Source organism: Sebastes fasciatus, chromosome 3 (assembly GCF_043250625.1).
Source record: "Sebastes fasciatus isolate fSebFas1 chromosome 3, fSebFas1.pri, whole genome shotgun sequence".
Lineage (NCBI taxonomy): Eukaryota > Metazoa > Chordata > Actinopteri > Perciformes > Sebastidae > Sebastes > Sebastes fasciatus.
In genome coordinates, this window is record NC_133797.1 from 27,579,558 (window position 1) to 27,600,564 (window position 21,007).

General features: G+C 40.0%; 1 long non-coding RNA gene across 1 annotated transcript; it reads left to right on the plus strand.

Moving 5' to 3' along the window:
- The first annotated feature begins 8,630 nt into the window (after positions 1 to 8,630).
- On the plus strand, positions 8,631 to 20,717 carry LOC141764652 (uncharacterized). The gene is made up of 3 exons (XR_012593291.1): positions 8,631 to 8,741; positions 9,674 to 9,721; positions 19,361 to 20,717. It is a non-coding gene; the product is annotated as an uncharacterized LOC141764652 (long non-coding RNA).
- The last annotated feature ends 290 nt before the right edge of the window (positions 20,718 to 21,007 follow it).

Sequence of the window (21,007 nt, forward strand, 5' to 3'; positions counted from 1 at the left end):
AAAGGAACGAATCCAAGTAATCATCCTGTACTTTAAGTTTCCGGAAAAGATCCGTGCTTCACCTGGCGAGCCCTCTCCGATTAGACGACCTCTAGACATCCACTGTATATCCTCTGCTGTCATTTGACAAGTAATCAATGGGTCCTTGTGAGGACAAAAACAACCCCAGCAGACCATTATAATGTATACATACTTCCACTTGTTTAATAGCTTGGCTTCCTCCAAGATGCCTGCCAAAAAGGGGTGATGCCATCTGTTTTAAATTAGCGCTGGCCAGGAAGGAAGCGTTTGACAGTGTTGTTTTAAATCAATCAGACGGGAGATGGAAGGGATCTTATTATGGTTATGCTGATCCCGGGAATCAATCACGATCCTGCAGATGTTTCCCAAAAAGGAATTACGTCTTAATTTTGGCCCTGCTGTCCTCATCGTCTGTCAGCTTTCCAACATCAGCTTAAAAACATGAATAATCAGGAATCACTCTGTTTAAAGGAGCAGTGTGTAACATTTAGGGGGATCTATTAGCAGAAATGGAATATAAGTTAGTTTTTCTTTAGTGTACAATTATCTGAAAATTGTTGTGTTTTTGTTATCTTAGAATGATCCATTTATATCTACAAGCGGAGCAGATCCTCTTCACGGAGTCGGTCACAATGTTTCTACAGTAGCCCAGAACGAACAAACCAAACGTTGGGCCATTCCATGTATATAAGGAGTGGACGTAGTCACCATGACGTCACCCATTGGTTCGTGGACTACTGCTTTAAAGCCTCGAGTTTGGCATCTTGGTTTTTGACCGTTGCCACCTTGGTTATTTGCAACCAGAAGTGACTCGAGAGGGTGGAGCTAAGTACAACCGAATGCTGAATATGACATTTTTAGGCAACAAAAAATGTTACAATTAGCTTTAATAAACTGAAAACACACTGTGAAAGGGTTAAAGTTGTAAGAAGGAAACACGGACAACTCCCAGACCGGACAACGCCGTGGTAGCGACCTGTCAATCTCAAGGTAGCCACGCCCTAAAGCAGTGGTTCTCAATCTTTTTTGAGTCAAGGACCCCTAAATTCATACACATTAGGTCACGGATTTTGCTTCAGGGACCTCCATCTGAAAAGATGTTGGTTGTTGATATTATTAAGATCAGAATTGTATAGTTGTCAATTACAGTTGAGGAGATAAACGTGGAGAAGGTGAAACTTATTATCAGAATAGTTATATATATCTTATGAATCTTACTCACATTGGGTTCACTTCGATAGTAAATTAAATAGTGAAAATAAAATAGTCCCCATTTTTTCTGGGGACCCCCTGGAACTCCCTCAAGGACCCCAGGGGGCCCCCAGACCCCTGGTTGAGAACCACTGTTGTAATATATTAAAGAGGATTTGAAACTAGCGATTGAGACGATTGTTTACTGACTTCTATGCAATCAGACTTCTTTTTGCAACCAGAGGAGTCGCCCCCTGCTGGATATTAGAAAGAATGCAGGTTTAAGGCAGCATTGGCTTCACTTTTCAGACTCTGGAGGTTGCCCCCACTAGGCCATTCACGTTTTCGCATCGGCCACCGTAGTTCTCGTACAGGCTTGGCACACCAGAGAAGTTTCAGTCGGTTGCAGTCTGCAACCTCACTGCTAGATACCACCAGATCCTACACACTGCACCTTTAACTGTAGCAGTGCTGAACGCTTGTTCTTTGTATTTTTTCTTTGATCTTTGAAACTGCATTAACGTTTCTCAAAAGTAAAAGACTGCAAAGCTGCTCCTTTGTCTTCAAACAACATTTCAAATATGTTCCTTTTGCGAATCATGACATACTTAAACATCTTCTCTGTTAGATCTCCTGTGAACCCTACACTTCAGTTTACTCACAGTACATATACAGCATTTACTGTTTATAACTTGAGCAGCCAAAAAATTGAATTAGTTGTATCGTGGCACGACAAAGTTTAGTGCCCATGTTGCTGTTGACAGTATATGGCCATATGGTGTGTGTGTGTGTGGGTGTGTGTGTGTGTGTGTGTGTGTTATGTGTGTGTGTGAGTGTGCGTGAGTGTGCGTGAGTGTGCATGTGTGTGTGTGGTACGAACACCCATGCATATGGATCTGTGTGTGTGCTCACGGCGACAAAGCCCCTGTGGCTGACTGTGTTTCTAAAAGTAAGGAATAACAATTTTATAATTCCTGTGCAGTTTGAAACCTGCAGCAGAGTCTGTCCACAAACCGGGGGAGGAGGAAATAACAGAAAGAACTCACCATATAATTCAATCCAAAGCGACAAAAGCAAAAAATAATGGCCTTAACAACAAATAGAGTCTACAGAGCTGAATCAATGCAATCTCAAAAACAACTAAATAATCTGTATGCTTCAAATGAGGTGCTTTTCGGATCATCTAACCACGCTTTTTTCTTCACACAACTTTGTCTAAGACTTTTTGTGTGTGCAATCAACTGAAACACCTTTGAGGAGAGACAGTCTGAAAATCCCCATTTCTACTGTATGATTTATCATCCCTCTCTATGATGGCCAGAGGAACAGGTGTAAATACCTTTGCATTTCCACGTGGTCAAATGACAGGTTAGAACCATGAACTCAATGGACGATGCGTCTCCACTTCCTCCCATTGTGCAGAAGTGAAGCCAAAATACCCTGGATACAGGAGCTGCCATCTTGAGATTTTGACGTCATTTGGAGCCAGAGTCTGCGCCGTAGTGATTGGGCAGTGGAGCAGCGGTATCAAGGGCCCACCGACACACCCATCTGAACCAATCGTGAGCCGAGAACAGCTGCAGCTTGTTATCGAAAGAGAATCACAGCTGTCCACCGTGGCGTCTCACCCCCTTTTTGTAGCATCAAATAACTAAATGAAACCAAACTTATCAGAAAAATTAACTCTTGAACATTCATCAGCGTGATAAGAATTACCTAAAATGACAGAAACCATCTTTGAGACAAATGTATTTTACGTGTACTTTGACCTTTTAGTTTGGCTCATATCCCATCCACTAACATGGAGGGGGTGGGATTTATGACCTGTACTGCAACCAGCCACCAGGGGGCCATCAAGGTGTTTTGGCTTCACTTTTGGGGAGCTGTCATGTCGTCCATCTTTATATACAGTCTATGGTTAGACCACAAGTCACTCTCTCAAATTAACAAGTTTTTAGTTTGAATCAATTCAAATGCAACCCACGTAGCCTCTCCTAAAATACACTGTAGAATTAAGGTTATGCTCATTTGTAGTTCCTCCACCGCCTCACTTGAGTGACAAGCTAAAGGCACTGTTACATTTTACAAAGTCAGCAAAAAAGCCTCACCTTTATCCTCAATCTTTCTATCTGTGGTGTTGAATTCAAAATGCTTTCCACACATTACTTTCAGATGATTTGGTGTCATGATTACCTGTTCACCACAGCTCGCTACTGTTCTCACATCACAGCCCATTCTCATTCCCAGGGCGTTTAATACCGAGGATTTGTCACAGCCATCGGCGTTCTTTACCCCCGCAGACGACAACCCTCTAGCGCCGGTATGAAACGCACCGTGGCGTTCCATTAAATATAATATTGAATATAATGTAAACCCATCCGTGGCAACAGTAAAAGCTCAGAGAAAGTGGGCCTGGAGTGTGGTGACATAGTTTAAAGAACGAAAAGACACATGGAAGGGGAGGTGGATCGGTCCAACAAACACAGGGCTTTCATTAAGGAGACCGCTGTTTGGGTCCCGTGTGTCCCGTTACAATCAGCTGTTGGTTTGTGTCCCGTGTTCACAACGCTCAGTGTCATTTTCACTATACAAACATAGTAGTTTTAAGCCCAACCATGTAGTTTTTTCCTAAACCTAACTATAGTCGTTTTGTTGCCTAAACCTAAATTGACGCCAACGGTAACTACAGTGGTTTTGATGCCGAAAATAACGTGATGCCAAGGGGCGTGACAAAGCGGTGGTATGTGACGAGTTGGGATGAGAACGTTGGACAACAAAAGCCTCGGGGGCAAGCGATCGGTCAGACAGACTGTTGCGCTTGTACATTGAGAAATTTTTATTTTAACAGATCAAACCAGATTGAATATCAAATTTTTTTTCACGTGGCAATTTTTGTTTGTTTGTTTCAAGCAATCTGAACCCTTGAGGCAATAACTTGACATTTTGGGCAACAGCCAGCAGCAGATTAGCTTAGCTTGGCAGGAGAAGGGGCAAACAGCTCCAGGAAGTCACCGCTCCCAGTCAAGAAGTAGCCTGGCCAACTCACGCTACAGGTTAATCCAGTACAAGGTGATGCATAGACTGTATTACTCAAAAACTGAACTGCATTTTCCCATCAGCGTCTCCTAAATGTGACATCTGCTGAAGGATCACTTGCACATCTTTTCTGGTTTTGACCTACATTATACAACTTTTGGACTGCAATTTTTGAGTGGCCTTCAGAAGCCTGTTCCAGAGGCATTCAGCCCAACCACGACAGAGACTTTTGAGCTGCTGTAGGAATGGTGGTTGCTAAGAAACGTATTCTCCTGACCTGGAAGTCTACCACTCCGTCCTGCTTTGTGCATTGGCTCAAGGACATTTTTTATTTTATTATTATTATTAGTCTATTAAATGGAAAGACTGCATCTGCACAAACCCAATACACTGAATACATTTGAGAGAACTTGGGGACCTTTCTTGGCTCAGTGTGACGTTACATCCACATGACCCCTGACCTGCCTGGCTACATGAGTGGGTGTGGTGTTTAACTTGATTTGCATGAGATGTTACTATTGTGACGACATTTTTGAAAGACTATTTATGTAATCTTATAAACTGTCTGGCAGCATTTTTTTATTTTGTCTGTTTATGCTCCATTTAGTGTTGTATGTTCTCTGTATTGTTTTGTATATCCTTTGGATATGGACCTTTTCAAACTTGACAACATATACTGTACATTCTGGGTAACACTTTACAATACTGTACACAAAAATGTGAGTAGTTACAGGAGTTAAATGAGGAACTAACTGCTAGTGAACCATGAGTAACTCCTAATCACATTTTATAGAGTAGCTATGGGTACATATGTTCACATTATGTATGCATTTTTGTCATATGGATTGTCTATGTTGTAATTTAATACGTCCTCCGTTGCTCTTCCTGAGGTTTCTTCCATTTTTTCCCCCTGTTAAACCGTTTTGTTTTTTTTGGTTAAGTTTTTCCTTGCGAGGGTCGTCCTGTAAAGGACAGAGCGTGTCGTATCCTGTACAGAAAAAAGCCTCCTGAGTCAACTTTGTGATTTGTGATATTGGGCTATATAAATAAAATTGACTTGACTCCATTAGTTAAATGAGAAACGAGTGACGAACAAATAAGAAAAAACTTGATAATTGATGAATCATGAATAAATTTATCTCTAATAATTCCTAATGGAGGACTGTATAATAGATAATGAAGAGTTACTAGAGAACAGACTGAGAGATCCTGTATTAATTAATCATTAAGTAATGAATATATGTAAATCGATCATACTGACCACTTTCATGTTATTCATGAACTAATCATTACTTAATGATTCATTAATAAAGGATCTCCCAGTCTGTTCTCTAGTAACGCATCATTATCTACCATACAGTCCTCCATTAGGCATTATGAGAGAAATATTTGTTAATGGTGATGTTCCTTGTTTGTTCCTAAGTTGTTTCTCAATTAACTAATCATTATCTACTCTATGCAATGTGATTAGAGTCCGCCAATGTTTTCACCGCCTTGTTTCTACAGTAGCCCAGAATGGACAAACCAAACTCCGTTACCTTTTCCTGCTTGAGCCAGAGTTGATAACGTTACTCGCGGCCGTCGCCGCCGCTCTCTCTCTCTCTTGCTTCACTACTCACTTCCCACGTACACAAACTCTACGCTCCGGCTGTGCTCCAGATGGCTCTAGAGAGGACCATTTGCATTTTCGCGTCGGCCACCGTAGCTCTCCAACACGCTTGGCACACGCGGGAGAGGCTTCAGTTGGTTGCCATCTCCTCATCTCACCGCTAGATACCGCCAGATCCTACACACTGGACCTTTAACTAATGGTTCACTAGCAGTTGGTTCCTCATTTGTTCTCTGGTAACTACTCTGTACTGTTTTTGTGTACAGTATTGTAAAGTGTTACCAAAAGTTTCAGTAGCTGACAGGAAGTAAACTTCTAAACCAAAGCTGTTGCCGTAGCAACAAAATGCCAATGAAAAAGTGAAATATTTTTTCATTGTAAATTAACAACTGCAAATAAAGTATAAAAAAGAGAGAAATATTCTGGACAACTTGTTGTTTTTACACTTTGGTTTTTGTACACAAATGAGATATAACGTGTCAAGTAGAGACCTTCAGACAAATCCAGGCTAGCTGCTACCTCCTTTTCCATTTATTATGCAAAGCTAAGCTAACCGGCTGCTGACTGCAGCGTTATATGTTAGTGATATATCTTCAGATCTAAATCTCAGCAAGAAAGCAAATAAACGTGTTTCCCATAAATGTAAAGCTATTCCTTAGCTGTCCCTGTTATTTTGTCCACCCCTTGTGCATTCATACAAAGGTGGATTCACATGAGAAACAACACTGCCAATGTGAAATACTGAGACCAAAATGCGTGACACAAGATTAAACAACCCTCCTCCCAGCCGCCAAACACACACACACACACACACACACACACACACACACACACACACACACACACACACACACACACACACACACACACACACACACCAACAACAACAACAACAGAGTGCACAGTCATGCATGCGCTCACACACACACACACACACATACTGACACAAAGGCTTTGGATAAAAACTAATAAAAAGCCTGGCAGAAGAGAAATGTTTTGAGCCTACTCTTTAAAGTGATAAGATTAGGGGCACATCTCAGGTCATCCGGCAGGCTGTTCCGCAGTTTCGGGGCCGAGTGACTAAAAGCAGCCTCGCCAGATTTTGATCCCATTCTTGGAACAACGAAAACTCCCCTACCAGATGATCAGAGAGGTCTGCGGCTGATAAACAAGCGAGCCAGTGAGAAATGTATTGTGGAGCCGGGTCAATTGGTGCTTTATAAACCAGAGGTACAATCTTAAAGTAAATTCAGGAGGCTTAAAGGTAGCCAATGTAAATGTCTGAGCACGGGAGTGATGTGCTCAGCATTTCACTAATACGCTGGACACCGATGCATGTGCAAAGTCAAATAAAATGAGCATATTGAGCCGCAGAAAGTTTTTGGACTACTTAATGCAGTCAGTCAGTGTTTTCACTGCACTAACACTATTGTTCTGACATTATACACCGGGGGGACTTTCATATTCAGAGCCCACAAAACAATTCCTCGGGATTAGACTGGAGGATGTCATCTTACGATACACTAACCGTATCAGACTATAGCATCCTCTGGGGAAAGGTAAACTTCACCGACTAGAATACGTGATCTACACGCCTGGTGATTTACTATGACAGGTGTTCTGTGGTCAATTCTTTGCTGCTACTCTCTAGAAAAAAAATACTTCAAAAGTTCCTCTCACGCTCCATTGGCTTGACAACCTTTGATTGAAGTTGAAAGGGTGAAAGACCACTCCTCTCTTTCAGGGCCTTGAGGTATTTTTCAGCTCCGCGAGAGAGATGGAACCCAGAGGAAGACTGATTTATAAGGTCACTATAATTAAGTTAATAGCAAAAGGAAGCAGTGTGAAGCGAATTACCACCTGACTCTGCAGTTCCCCTCATCTCTGCGGAGCTTTTGGTTCAGTCTCTGCGCTCTCATCAACCTTGTTTCCAGCAGCAGCAGGCAGCTGTTTTCAGTGAGAAAGCTCTGATAAACCCACTGTATGCTACCTGCTCTGCACCAAACCCAAGACATAGGCTGCAGGTGAAAAGTCTTTTTGATTAGGAAGGTTCCTAACGGAGTGAAATGACCCGGAAGTGTCTCAGTAGCAGCCATGACAAGAGCTGTTTGAATCCTCTAAATGCTAAGGAAACGTGCTTCAATGCTTCCCTTATTATCTCTTTAGCGTAGGATACACTGGACCGTACTTTATCGAAGGAAAGGAGATAATACCGCCCCACAACTCCTCGCGGCCACAACCTTTAAAGCGACGCACCATTCTTCCGTTCATGAAAACAAACAATATGTTTATCTTGCTTATTATTTTCAGACAGTCATATACTAATGGGATTCATGTTGATAAGTGACAACCATTTCGTTTCACTTTATTGTATTTATCTATTTCGAACAAATAAGTAAAAAACGAAACAATAACAAATAAAATGAACAATAAACATATAGCAAACAAATAATCAACATAAATAAATATTACGTCCGAAAAGAGGTAGGACCGAGTCGTGTGACCGAGTCGTGTGATCGGGCGGACGCTACTGCGCCTGCTATGTGGGCCCAATGGATGCGGAAGATTGCCAAAAGATACTTTTCCAGACGGAAATCGAGCCATTTTGGCTTCATGCGCCAATGAGCAACTTTCATAGGAATGAACGGGTCCCCGCCTCCAACGCTGTATCCAGTTCTCTTAATACATCCATGGTTACCATAGTGATGTTGTAGAAAATCCCCTCCCACTCTAACCTGCCCCTCTCTGCTTCCTGGATGGGCGGAGCCTCAGAGTTAATAAAGGCAGCCAGCTCACCTGTGGAAAACCCTTTTGAGAACAAAGAAGCTGGCCGGCCTCATGTGGAGGCCTCATCCCTCCAATAGTTTATCTGTGTAGATGATATGTAAGTTTGACTTTAATTTAAATGCATTTATAGCAGCTTTGATTAATTTGCTGTACTGATTTCACTAGTGGTAAAGTTAGTTACATAGTAATTGTGTTTGTAGTTAAATTGCCTTTGTTGGATTATTAATTATGATGTCTAGATTAATATCCTTTATTTTTCTTCTGGTGTCGGATAAACTACTTGAACTATGCAATATTAAAAGATTGGACTTGAACTCCTGCCTTTGCCCATCTGTCCTAACCAGACTATGCTCATGCGAAATCAGTATTCTCTCAAACTAAATATTTTTCAGCTGCAGTAAAAGCGGTAAATCACTGAAACGATTATATAAAAGTCATCTAAATGAAATGTACTTCCATTTGCTTAATATCAAAAGCATGTACCATCCATCCCATTCAACAGCGTAACACCTGATTATGAAGTAAAACTCACCGGACCACTCATGCACTCTTTCTTTCTGTTTGTCAGTGGTATGATGACCTTGATGACAAAAACAATGCCGTTTGTGAGTTGACGCTGTGATTTACCCCAAATCATCAACATGTTCACTCCACTGTTCTCCCATTCGTTTTGTTAATGTATTCCAGCATTTAATCTCCATTTACCCCCTCTCTACGCCTGCCTAGAAGATGGTTCCCTCTCTGTCAGACTCTCTCTGCAGTTTCTTTCATGTTTGTTTCCTAATGAGTTTTTCTCTTCATCTTTTCTTCTATAATATTAGTGGTTTGTTGTCTTCATCAATTCAAAAATACTGGCATTGTGAAGACCTTTGAGGATGTGATTAAGGGTTATTATTATACTTGATTTAATTTGACCTGAATTGCTGCGAACTGAACTGTTTATTTATTTATGAATTGGACTCTGGTGACTATAACGTTGGTCCTTCTGCATCCTCTCTTCTCCTGTTGCTGTTTTGTTTGGCCGAGCAGGTGACGGGGGACACAGATGTGAAGCTGGAAATGGTCAGCCAACAAAAGGTAAACAATCTGTTGGGTGTCCTCTCCAAGGTGTTTTGGAAAACTACCACTCTTTGATATTGCATATACACCTGTAATTTACATGGTCAATACAATAGTCTTTAATTTCTCTTATCTGGTACTACGCTTTCTGTGGCCCTCACCTCAAACAATGCAACAAAGGGGACATATCATGGAAAACTCACTCGTTCAGTGCTTGTGCTCATACATTTGGGTATCTGGAGTGTCTACCAACCCACAAACTGTGAAAGAAGACCAGTCAGTTTTCGTTGGCTGTAGAGATCAGGACATGCTATTCAACAAGTCTTTCCGATTTGGCTCCCCTTCCTATGTCACATGCAGGCTCATTAGAATATATCACCCACAGCTTGAGAACTACCTTTGTAAAGGTGCACCATATTTTTCTCACGAGCCAATCAGAGCAGACTGGGCTTTTTCTGGAGGGGGTCTTAAAGAGACAGGCGCTGAAACGGAGCGTTTCAGACAGAGGGTGAATATAGGTATATTCAGTATGAGAAAATGTGTTTTTTGAACATTACAGCATGTAAATATGTTCTAGTACAAACCTAAAATACAAGCTTGAACCTGAAAATGAGCATGATATGTCCCCTTTAATGAAGGCTGGTGGTAATTATTGTCAAGTTGACAACTAATCCTTTGAAAAGACCCAAAAAACAATGTGGCTGCGTTCAAAATGCATCATTTTTTCTTTTTACTTTTAGTACGTACTGCAGCTGCCCTTATAAAATATGTACTGTTGCATGCAGTATGCATACAGTTGGGACATACTACTACATTGTGCATTGAACTTTGACCCTCTTGCTCATATATCTGCTGAGCAGAGGATTATGGGTCAGAATAGCCAGAAAATCATGCTGGCTTGAACACTGCAAAATGTGACCAGATGTATTAGGATATCCTGGTATTTTTGGCATACTGCTTTTGACATACTATGTACTGGGAAATACAAAAACAATTTTTGGCATACTAAATAGTATGGTAGTATGGGTATTAGAACGCAGCGTGTCTCTCAGTGCTTTTGGTCCATTAAATCCTACTGATGACATCCAGTAAATAATAATAGTAAAAAAAAATACTGGTCAAAAATACTGGTCATGAATGTCATTTCATAATTTAATTTCTTTGTTTTTTTTAAAGGCGAAGTAATTAAAAGAGTGGGCCTTATATTTTTTGGCATACATTACTCAATCAGGAGGAAATAGTGCATTTGTTGGGGACTATTTTCAGCTGTAGATTAATACACATTTAGTGCACAGGACAGTGTATTAGCTCAAAATAAACCATAATTTGTCGTAATGAAAGTAAATTCACCTGTAGCAACAACTTATTGGACATTTTTTTATAAAAATTGAGGTTTATGAGACAGAAGATTAAGTTATATCAGACTATACCTGATAGTAGAATCAATTAATTGTTAGTTTTGATCTTTTGGGGATTTTTTTGACAACAAAATGATCATATAATATGCTACAATTATCTTTTAAGAACATAATTAAACTGAAGACTATTTACCTGCTCCATCACATTATCCTTCATTTAAGTCTCATTTAATAAGCGACAGGAGAGCACACTTAGTTTAAACTATATTTACTCCAGAGTTCCTCTAACTGCTGTTTCTGTGTAACAAATAATTTGTGTTGACACATTTAACAACAGAACCGCTGAGTTGAGTTAATCACATCAAATAAATTGCTGGGCGTCAGCTAGCTATTTGGCTGCTAAGTTAATTAGACGTTAATTATAAATATTTACTTGTGAGGACTTAAAAATTCAGGCATATGTGGAGCATCGATCCCCGCTGACGAGCACATTCATCTTAGTTCTTCCCCATTTGCCGAAACCAGAGAATAAGAGATAAACAGTTCAGAAATGAAAGGAGGGATTTATCTGTGGCGGCAGTGGGTGGACAGCTGATATCAGGATTATCAGCATGACGTGTTGTGACAGTAAAATGAGTAAAGAGTGGTGGGAACAGTTTGCAAAAATAATTAATCACAAATTCATAGCACCACCGTGGCAAATGTGATAGTGTGATAAACTGAAATGAAGCAAATATAATGAAGCCGAAATAAGTACAGCTTTAGATAATGAATCATTTGTACAACTGTAGGATTATGTGTACTTTCACAAAAGAAAAAAAATACTTTAGTACCTCTGACCTACAGTCTTACTTTTCTAGGACGGAGAGATATGAAAGAGGACATTGAAATTCCTGTTTTCTGTTCAAATTGCCTGCATGACTTGATGTTATGCAACATTACATAATAAGAGATACATGTCCTTGTACAGTATCACAGTTGCAGCATAGGAAAGTGCGCAGGTGGCAATATCTCCCACCACGCCGCAATGTTATTTCTCCTTCCTCTCCAGCAATTTATTTTTATTCTCTCATGCTCGACGATCATTTTGTTGTGGTTGCCAAACAGTGCAGCACAGAGCGCTGTGAGAGACTTTACCTACTCATTAAACTTCAAGACGCCAGGCACACAGAAAGAGAGGAGGAGTTCTCTACGGTGTGTGTGTGCGGTGCATTAATGGTATTCGCATCAAGCAGAAACTATGCAGCGTAAAGTAAAGAAAATCTGTCTGTGACGCCTGAAGAAATGGTGTACATTTAAAAGATTAAAAATACTTTTATTTAGAAGTAGTAGTGTTTATTTATGGTATTTTCTGTAAATAAATTACCTGATGTATGTAACTGATGCCACTCTTAAAGCTGCAGTGGGTAGAAATGGAGCAAATATGATTACATAAAGTTATTTTTATAAAACGGTCACTATATCCTGACAGTGGTGCATGAGACAGGTAATCTGAAAAAAATCCTGTTCCGCTGTGTCCTCCGGTGCTCCCAATGGCATCTGCAAGATTTCAAAGACCGGAGGAAAACAACCAATCAGAGCTGATCTGGAGTCTGCTGTCTCTGAGCAGCTGTCAATCACTCGCAGACTCCGATCAAACGGTCAAACTAAGCAGCGTCGATCAAATGTGAATCAATATTCTGTTACTGTAATGCCTATTTCTCGCCTCAAATGTTTTCAGAAACATCTTGTAGTGCACTGTGTGCTGTAAAATGAGAAAGTTTGTGAGCCGGGCAGGCATGTTGAGATCAGTTGAGGAAATACCTCCGATTAGCGCTATCGGTTAAAACGGTTAAAAGAAATGTTAATAATTAATTAAAAAGCTGAGAAAAACTCGTCAATTTAAGGAGAAAAGCTGGTCCACCTTAAGAGAGTCTGAGCCGGCGTTACAGATACAGGAGGAGATACTTCCTCAAGATACGTGAGCGGAGGAGATATAGCATTTATTCACCGACAAATAAACTGTACACACACTGTTTGCTACACCTACGTTCACAGCTATAACACCACCAACAAAACCCACATTCACCACCGCCGCACACACACACGGTCTGTTGGAAACTCGCGTTTATGAATTATGTAAATGATTGATTCACAATCACAATATTTTGTTTTCAGGAAAAGCCATAGTTATATTATATTATTATATTTTTATTTGGCACCCTTCTAAAATTATTCATCACTATAAAAATGTTAGCAATAAACCTTTAATAGTATACTTCTAACAAATAAGAGATGCATTCTATGATTTATTCTGGCCAGGCCAGAGCGTTTGATATGGTTTGTGAATCAATGCTAACAGAATCCCAAATGCACGTTGCCAGCTGTCAGATTGTATTTTGCTATAATATGCATGCTTGAAAACAGACACACCTCTTGAATAAAGTTACATTTTGAAAAGTTGAAGAGATGTCCAACAGATGAATAAGACCTCCGACTTTGCAATATTTGCATCACAGGAATAGGAATCATGTAGAATGAGAGATATTGGATTAAATCGTGAAAGTCTGCATGCTTGGGTGGAACATATCCTCATACAGCGGTTTGTTTGATATAAAAAGTGGGCCAATGTATTGAAGTAGTGCACTTACAAGTATACTACTAGTACATTGATGATAGCATACTTATTAAACAAAGTATACTTGGGATTATACTTGAACTATATTTAAGTTTACATCATAAAATAAACTTGACGTTTTACTTTTTGGATCCATCGATTGGATGCCTTAAAGTATTCTGGTCTCAATGAGGACATAGACTGAATAAGAAATATTTATATATATTTTTCTTCTCTCTGTATAAGCTCCCATGTTTGTTTTGCAGCCTCCGTTGAAAAGTAGGATAGTTTCATTGATGATGGATATGAATTACTTGTTTCTGTGATTTTCTTTGTGACGTTTTGTAATATTTTGTAATACTACGGTGATCATGTGATTGCCTCCCATTGGTTGTTGATACCATATAGGTGAGGCCACATCCTCTTTGTCTGAGGATGGGTTAAATCAGCAGCAACTGGACTTAGGTTTAAATTCTTGAAGACGTTCTTCACTTCTCATCCAAGAAGCTTCTTCAGTTCTGGCTAAAGGGCAGGGGAATGTCAGCTGATGCCTAGTGTGAACGACTGCCACATGGGTCGATGGAGTCGTGAGAGTCATTTGATTACAGGTGCGAATGACTGTCCAGTGAGATCAAGTGTGAATGGTGGTTTGTCTGTTTTTTTTAAGCTCTAACAGAGACCTAGAGTAGTTGAAACATGTTGGCTTTTTAATGACTTAGCCACTACAATAAAGGCTTTTTAATTGTTTCCTTCCTCGTTGCCACTTGTTTTAGTATTTTGGAGTGCCTGGATTGCCTTCCTATCTAAACTTGACGTATACTCTATAGTGAACTCTCTTGTGTAAATAGTCTGTTCCATATTAATGGGGGTTGTTTCTTGCCTGAGCCACTTCCTGCCAGCTGCTAGTCTCCTTAGCAATTAATCTGATTCCATTTGTGTTGAAGACGTGTTCGGGCAGGAGACTGGAGACACAACAGTAGGGAGAGACGACGTCTTCCGACAACGGGGGCCTTTGAAGTAATCGGTGCCATTTAAAATAATTATGAAAAGAAAGGAATGAATGAAGAGCATGTATCTCAAAGACAGTACGGGGTGAACCTGATGCACCCGTTAACTGGAGGTGTGCTCTCTCTCTCTTTAATGATTTTTAACGATATTTTCAATCCAACAAGATTAAGATTGCAATCTTTTTGTGTTTGCACCCTTTGAGACAAACGATGCTTCTTCCTTTATTGTTCAGCACACTGCTTTAAAAGTACATTTTGTATCTTGACTTTCAAAAATTCCCACAGTCATTTTTCAAATAAAACAAATGTAAGATCAGTGGGAAGCGCCTGCTGTGATGACAGCGCTGGAAGTGATAGGTACTTATTAATACAGAGCACAGTGGGTACTGCATCTACATATGTATATCTAGTCTGTCACCTTAACGTGCCAAGAAACTTAGAACAAAGGCAGTGAGGAAGAAGACAGCTAGCAAGTGAACATGGAAGTAAACAATGATTTAAAACGTTTTAAAAAATCGACTTTATGTTCTTTGTTTGTTAGACCTCAAGAATACACACAATGCATTTTGGGGAGATACACTGAATGTAAACGTTTGTTTACAGGAAAACTCCACAGGGCACCTTTAAGTTACTCTTTAAAGGAACAGTGTGTTACAATTAGGGGGATCTATTGGCAGAAATGGAATATAATATTAATAAGTATATACTTTCTTTAGTGTATAATCACCTGATAATAAGAATCGTTGTGTTTTCGTTACCTTAGAATGAGACGTTTATATCTACATAGGGAGCAGATCCTCTACACGGAGTCTGCCATGTCATACCACCATGTTTCTACAGTAGTCCGGAACGGACAATCCAAACACTGTTAACTTTTCCTGTTTGGGCTGAAGTCGATAACGTTACTCGCTCTCGTTGCCGCCGCTCTCTTTCTCCTGCTTCACCACTCACTTCCCAAGTACTGGCTCTGCTCCAAATGGCTCTAGAGAGAGACATTTGCTTTTTGCGTCGACCACCGTAGCTCTCCAACATGCTTTGCACACGGGAGAGGCTTCAGTTGTTTGCAATCTCCTCACCTCACCGCTAGAGACCGCTAGATCTTACACACTGGACCTTTAGGTCAAGACGATTATTGTGACTTTGACATAATGCGATCATACAGATCCTTTTAAAAATTAGTAATTTATCAATGTCCTTCTGCACCATGTTATTTGTTCTAGATTTTTTATTTTTTTTTCAAGTACTCAAAGTTGCTTTACCCTAGGCAGCGGTGGTGGCACAAACAACAAACCACGTGACTGACCCGTTCTCACTCCCAACTCGTCAAATATCGCCATTTGGTAAGTGATGAACCAGGCTTTCAACTAACGCCAATGTAAACCCACCCGCAGCGTTACTCAATGGTCAAAGCACGTGACCTAATATTAATAGCTTGAGAGTCCACTCAGGGCAGGTGAGAGGGGTGGTGGATGGGTCAAACAAACACAGGACTTTCAAACAGGAGACCACTGTTTGTGTCCCGTGTGAAACTAAAAGTAACGTTGACTTATTTTGTCACATAGTCCCATGAGTCACGTGATCACTAATCACGTGAGCGGTTAGCCACTCGGTAGTCACGTGAGTCATACGTCAGTGAAGTTAACATCAACCACGACCGTTTCCTAACCCTAAGTGGTTGTGTTGCCTAAACCTAACTTCCTGTGAAAACGGAAGTTTTCGAAACAACACTATGCATGTAACAAGCGTTTATTGACACGCCGTCTCTGACACGTCCTATGGTCTCCTATGCTGAGGGGCAATGACCAAACAGCGGTATTTGACAAGTTTGGAGTGAGAATGCGTTGACCTGACAGACACACTCAGATACACAGAATGTAAAACATATGACAAGATAGTTTAATCCCATAAATTGTTGAGAAATACTGTCTGTGCACTTAGTGAATCTGAAAGAAATGTACCTAATGCACTCGTGTCATTGTAAATCAACAGGTGGAGCAGAAATGTTGATTATGCTTATACTCTGATTATAAAGGCTGCACTCTAATAAAGATAATTAGGTGAAGTTGTATACAGTTTTAGTAATCAGTGTTTTGCTGCACATTAATAGTGTTCATGTTAACATAATCACAGAGATTAAAACTTCCAATATTACAGCAGATACATTGAACAATATAAAATACATTCATTTAATTATTGAATTTTTAATACAACAGACAAAAAAAGAAGCACAACTTTGAAAATGCTCTTTTCATCTGGAATATTCATCTGTACCGTCTATATCTGCTCCAACATTTCCCTTGTTTAAAAGTGTGATTATTATAATTGCTATATATTTAAGCTTATCACATAAATGTAGTCTATGTATATTAAGCATAATAACACACAAGTGAGCATGAATTACTAACCTAACATTTGATCTGATTATGTTTTATCACATCCACTTATTTGCGGCAGATAATTCTTCACCGGAAAAAAAAAAAAGAATCAGTGGCTTGAGAAAACAATGTTTCTAAAAGTGGTCTAAAACATCCTATTTTGCTAAATTAAGGTAAAGCAAACACATAATAAGATCCCAAAAGCTGCTCTAAGGAGGAATCAAGGGAAGCTAATTGAGAAAAGCAATTTATTTAGCCGATTTAAAGTTTCATAGTGAATTTAATTACCACTCAGTGAATAATTTCCTCAAGTTTTTCTCATTTCACACAACCAGGGCCGTAATTCTCAAACACAGCGTCATAGGTTGTTTTTTTCTATCCCTAACAAAGCTCATTATCCACTGCTCCCTCCTCCTCCTCCACCTCCTCCTCTGGCTTACTTTACTTTTCTGCTCCACGGCTCATCTTGTTCACTGCAGCCAATTTAAAAGCAGCTTAATCCTGGAGAGAATACTGTTGCCGCTTCCAGTTGCACTCCTGTGATTGATGTCTGGCAAGATCTAATCTAATGCACGATGTTTGCGTGATTGACACCGCACAGGTGTGCTCCTACTAGTGGATGCACAAAGCACATGGGGAGTTTACTTTGTGCTCACCGCCTGCTTGGAGATTAGAGCCACAACGTCAAGCCTGCAAAACTAGCAAGTGCTTCCTGATTGCTCTTGAAATCAGCTTGCAAATCAGGGGCTATATCTTGTACTCTTCTTACCGTCTGTTTTCTTTTTTTAATCACAGTATTTGCAGCAGCTTTGATTGGCCAAAAGGGTGGAACTGTGACATGCTGTATGAAGATGAAAAAAAAAACAAGGCATTAAAAGTGGGACATGTAGCCTGAAGGTATCATTTTATAAGCACAGCTAACCTACTGGGATTTGAAACACAGATAGATGGTCGTTGCATCCAGCAAACCACAAATTGTAGGTTTCTGTTCATACTGGCAAGAAGAAAAGCACATATAAAATTCATGTCTCACACACATCTCTTGTTTTGCCGCTTGATCTGCAAAAAATACAATATTCTACAGCTAATTACCCGTGAGTGCTCTAAAGGATAAGCGGGTATGGACCATTTCAACAGGATTGCATTGCTAGGCAACAGCTTGGGTCCATGTTTACTTCCTGTCAGCTTATGTCATTCACATACACTGCAACAGTCAGGCTGTTCTCATACACCGTTCGTAGCTATACCTACGAAAAGTAATGCCCTGCAATTTGTATATATTTAACAAAATCAGTTTGTATGTAATCCACGTAATCGTGAACCAGGAAGTATACAGAGCGACCAACGCCACATAGGGAGGAGGACGTAGTGGATGGGTGGTTCCAAAAAACACTGGACATTTGCTCAGGAGACCAGTGTTTGTACCCCGTGTGAAATCAGAAGTCAACATTGATTTATTTGTCATGTAACTTCCGTTTTTAAGTAACGCCACTTCTGGAGTTAAAAATACACTGTTTACCATTGGCAGAGCATTTTGGCAAATTTTTCTTGGTGGCTACCCGCATAATCAGCTGTGCTGCTCATCCCACAAATGCATGATCCTTACAAGTTGGACATCATTGTGAAGGTAAATAAACAGGTTTTCCAACGATGTAAAATACAATGCCAGTTAGCATTGTAACAACAGAGAAATAATCCACCAAACACAAGTTTCCAAACTTTTTTTTCCCAGTTTATTTTAACCCAAACTACGATCTTTTCCTAAACCTAAATAAGAAGTTTTGTTGCCTAAACCTAATGTAATTGTTTCCTGTAAAGACAAACTTTATTTTGAAGACTGGAGCGGAAATTGCCACATGCGTCATGTGTCGCTGGACTTTCATAGGAAAACGTACAAAAAATGAAGAATAATTGCATGAAAAATGAGGAATACTTTTTCGTATACTAATTCATCGTTGTATGAGGATCCACTACAACAGGAAATATGCTGTGACACATTTGGAATGTTTCTGTGACTGTGTCTATATACCATCTGCACAGTTGTAAATGTAAACATTCCCAGTGTGTCCCAGCTTATTTCCTTTTGCAGTGTATGGTTTACCTTGCACGGCAGCTGGATTCTCGCAATGTCACAAGATCACGTGAAAATCCATCTTGAGGGCACTTTATCTAGATTTCTCCACTGGAAGGACACTCTAGGGGACACCTTTTCATCTTTTATCGTATAGGACACTGTTGTTAATTATTACTTTGCAATAAAATGATATTGTGAATTCATTTTTCTGTTACCTTCACTGTAATCTTTTCATTTTATCTTATAGTGGTTGTGCTCCAAATTTAGAAGAAGACGAAGAAGTACTTTATTAATCCCTCATAGGGAAATTTGTCTCAATTAGTGATTGAAATTTGTTTCTGTATGTATGATGATCCTAGAAAAAAAAACTAATTACACAACTACAACGCACCCTCAACTTACATGTGTTTAACTGGTGCATAACTACTTCCTATTTATTTAAAAGGAGGATGTGTATGTGGCTGCTACGGCAGGAGAAAATGTACCTCCAGCCCGCCTGAGCGAGAACACAACAGAGAGAGGCTGCAGTAAAAACACGTGGCTGCACTGATAACAGCCCAAAGGTGCTGGTAGGGTTCACAAGAACCTCCACAATAGCAGCCTCGAGAGGATTTTATTGGACTATCTGCACACAGAAGTCAAAACTTACTTTTCGGAGATTTGTTTTTTTTCTGTCAGTACTGGCTCCATTCTGATGCTTTCTTCCCTTATTTCCACTGTAAACATCCTTTTCTTGTTTGCCTCTTGCAATTGCTTTTATAACTTGGAAATAAAATGTGATTTAGCAAATATAGTATGTAGCAAACAAGTTCAACTTCTGTATTCAACTCTCCAACAGATGTCTTCTTTAACAAGTTACAGATTGAACATTTAAAGCTACAATATGCATTTTTCCATTGTGAGTCACTAGTTGTTCCCTCCTGTACCCTAAAGCTGGTAAGGCATCAGTACATTGTCACTCAACTTGATGAGTTGCCTAGAAACAGCATCTGTAAAGACTCCCACAGCTGTTAAGGAACGGCAAGGAACATGTGGAGTAATCACTACTTTTATTCCAGTGCTTTCTCCCTTTGTTGGGTTTTTGTTGCATCTTTCAGTCTTACTGATAATTTTCTCGCTAATTTGGTGGTTTTATTTGAAAGTACTCCAACAATGACGTTGTAGTACATCTTTGATTATGCAACATGTGTTAGATAGGCCACCAGTGTCTGCATACTTTTTTTTCTAGCTAGGAGTTATATGTGAATCAACATGACATAATGGGATCTCGGGGCAATGTTTACAGTCTCGGGGCACGTTTACTTAAGGTTTGCTTGACTTGGGACAGAAACATTCTTTGTCATCTATGGCCTCTACTGCTGTATTATCAATGTAAATCCTGTAAGTGAATGTGCATACAAAGCCTGCAAATGATGATTTAATCCTACAGTAAGTGTTTCTGTATGAGGCTGTGTGTCCCAGTGTGAATGTTAAATGAAGTCTCCATGCTATCTTAAATCAGGCTCCATGCCAGGCGTCTAGTGGCCGGACAGTTTTTTTTCCACACACCCGCCGGAAATTGTGTATTTGGGCAGATGCTGCGAGTGTATGTGCATAAATAATACACAGCATTTCTAATGACTCCTGTGCTCCTGGCTGGAGAGCTGCTTGTGCTGCAGTGGGTGGTCTTGTGTCAACCAGTCTGACATAAGAATCACACTGAATTCTCTTCTGCACCGTAAAAGCTTTGCAATATTGTATGACTGCAAGAACGAAAAAATCCGAGCCTGCAGGATTGAAGTATTCGCACTTGTAAGAGAGTACTGCAGCAGCAGCTACCGCAGACTGCATTGGTGAAGTTTTAAATGATATTGCAGAATAAATATGACCTTTCTTAAAGGGATAGTCTGGGCGT